We start from the raw sequence: 3,289 nt of genomic DNA on the forward strand, positions 1-3,289 counted from the left end.
CTTTGTGTCTCTGTGTCTGTATCTGTCTCTATAAATTACTGCGGTGTGTGGAGTGAATAAGGGAAGATGCTGTTATTTTAAAGTTATCTATTTCAATTAATGATTCATCCAAAATTCTAGAATGGAACGGGTTATAATCCATTACATTATTGTGACATCACAACATCATGGAAGTTCTGGAACTTTGAATGGGAAGAAAATCAAAAGCATCACAGTGAGAGTAGTTGCAGGGTGTTTGTCTGCCACCTAGTGTTCATAACCTGTAATAACATGACAGATGGGTCAGAACATCTCTAAAACAATGAGTTTAGAAAAACACTAGGAACACCTTCACTTTCCATGACAGACTGACCAGGTGAATCCAGGAATCCAGAATCCAGCTATTATGCCTTGTTGATGTTACCTGTTAATTCCACTTCAAATCAGTGTAGATGAAGGAGAGGAGACAGGTTAAAGATGAAGGGGAGGAGACAGGTTAAAGATGAAGGGGAGGAGACAGGTTAAAGATGAAGGGGAGGAGACAGATTAAAGATGAAGGGGAGGAGACAGGTTAAAGATGAAGGGGAGGAGACAGGTTAAAGATGAAGGGGAGGAGACAGGTTAAAGATGAAGGGGAGGAGACAGGTTAAAGATGAAGGGGAGGAGACAGGTTAAAGATGAAGGGGAGGAGACAGGTTAAAGATGAAGGGGAGGAGACAGGTTAAAGATGAAGGGGAGGAGACAGGTTAAAGATGAAGGGGAGGAGACAGGCTAAAGATGAAGGGGAGGATACAGGTTAAAGATGAAGGGGAGGAGACAGGTTAAAGATGAATGGGAGGAGACAGGTTAAAGATGAATGTGAGGAGACAGGTTAAAGATGAAGGGGAGGAGACAGGTTAAAGATGAAGGGGAGGAGACAGGTTAGAGAAGGTTAGAGATTTTTAAGCCTAGAGACAATTGAGACATGGATTGTCCGTGTGTGCCATTCATCCTGCAGGTGATCACAGTGTGTCTGTACTGTGTGATTCCTGCAGGTTATCACAGTGTGTCTGTCCTGTGTGATTCCTGCAGGTTATCACAGTGTGTCTGTACTGTGTGATTCTTTCAGGTTATCACAGTGTGTCTGTCCAGTGTGATTCCTGCAGGTTATCACAGTGTGTCTGTACTGTGTGGTTCTTTCAGGTTATCACAGTGTGTCTGTACTGTGTGATTCCCACAGGTTATCACAGTGTGTCTGTACTGTGTGGTTCTTCCAGGTTATCAGAGTGTGTCTGTACTGTAGAGGGGCTATAACAGTAGAGAGGCTATATACAGGAGAGAGGCTATATACAGTAGGGAGGCTGTATACAGTAGAGAGGCTATAACAGTAGAGAGGCTATGTACAGGAGAGAGGCTATATACAGTAGAGAGGCTGTATACAGGCACCGGTTAGTCGGGCTAATTGAGGTAGTATGTAAATGAATGTATAGTTAAAGTGACTACACATGGAATAAACAAAACATAGAGTCAATAACACAATAGAAAAGTCTATATACAGTGTGTGCAAATTAGGTCAAATAAGGGAGTTAAGGCAATAAATAGGCCATGGTGGATAACTAATTACGATACAGCAATTAAAACACTGGAATGATATATGTGTAGAAGATGAATGTGCAAGTAGAGATACTGGGGTGCAAAGGAGCAAGATAAATAAATAAATACTGTATGTGGATGAGGTAGTTGGATGGGCTACTTACAGATGGGCTATGTACAGGTGCAACGATCTGTGAGCTGCTCTGACAGCTGGTGCTTAAATCTAGCGAGGGAGATATGAGTCTCCAGCTTCAGTGATTTTTGCAGTTCGTTCCAGTCATTGGCAGCAGAGAAGTTAGCATAGTTAGAATGATAATCAGTAGTGTTACATGGTAGTTAGAATGATAATCAGTAGTGAAGTTAGAATGATAATCAGTAGTGAAACCTGGTAGTTAGAATGATAATCAGCAGTGAAACATGGTAGTTAGAATGATAATCAGTAGTGAATTTAGAATGATAATCAGTAGTTAAGTTAGAATGATAATCAGTAGTGAAGTTAGAATGATAATCAGTAGTGAAACCTGGTAGTTAGAATGATAATCAGTAGTGAAGTTAGAATGATAATCAGTAGTGAAGTTAGAATGATAATCAGTAGTTAAGTTAGAATGATAATCAGTAGTGAAGTTAGAATGATAATCAGTAGTGAAACCTGGTAGTTAGAATGATAATCAGTAGTGAAACCTGGTAGTTAGAATGATAATCAGTAGTGAAACCTGGTAGTTAGAATGACACTCAGTAGTGAAACCTGGTAGTTAGAATGATAATCAGTAGTGAAGTTAGAATGATAATCAGTAGTGAAACCTGGTAGTTAGAATGATAATCAGTCGTGAAGTTAGAATGATAATCAGTAGTGAAGTTAGAATGATAATCAGTAGTGAAGTTAGAATGATAATCAGTAGTGAAGTTAGAATGATAATCAGTAGTGAAACCTGGTAGTTAGAATGACAATCAGAGGTGAAGTTATAATGATAATCAGTAGTGAAACCTGGTAGTTAGTATGATAATCAGTAGTGAAGTTAGAATGACAATCAGCAGTGAAACCTGGTAGTTAGAATGATAATCAGTAGTGAAGTTAGAATGATAATCAGTAGTGAAACCTGGTAGTTAGAATGATAATCAGTAGTGAAACCTGGTAGTTAGAATGATAATCAGTAGTGAAACCTGGTAGTTAGAATGATAATCAGTAGTGAAGTTAGAGTGATAATCAGTAGTGAAACCTGGTAGTTAGAATGATAATCAGTAGTGAAACCTGGTAGTTAGAATGATAATCAGTAGTGAAGTTAGAATGATAATCAGTAGTGAAGTTAGAATGATAATCAGTAGTGAAACCTGGTAGTTAGAATGACACTCAGTAGTGAAACCTGGTAGTTAGAATGATAATCTGTAGTGAAACCTGGTAGTTAGAATGATAATCAGTAGTGAAACCTGGTAGTTAGAATGACACTCAGTAGTGAAACCTGGTAGTTAGAATGATAATCAGTAGTGAAAAGCTGGTAGTTAGTATGATAATCAGTATTGAAGTTAGAATGACAATCAGCAGTGAAGTTAGAATGATAATCAGTAGTGAAACTTGGTAGTTAGAATGATAATCAGTAGTGAAACCTGGTAGTTAGAATGATAATCAGTAGTGTTACATGGTAGTTAGAATGATAATCAGTAGTGAAGTTAGAATGATAATCAGTAATGAAACCTGGTAGTTAGAATGATAATCAGTAGTGAAGTTAGAATGATAATCAGT

This window comes from Oncorhynchus clarkii, unplaced genomic scaffold, assembly GCF_045791955.1.
Source record: "Oncorhynchus clarkii lewisi isolate Uvic-CL-2024 unplaced genomic scaffold, UVic_Ocla_1.0 unplaced_contig_7509_pilon_pilon, whole genome shotgun sequence".
Lineage (NCBI taxonomy): Eukaryota > Metazoa > Chordata > Actinopteri > Salmoniformes > Salmonidae > Oncorhynchus > Oncorhynchus clarkii.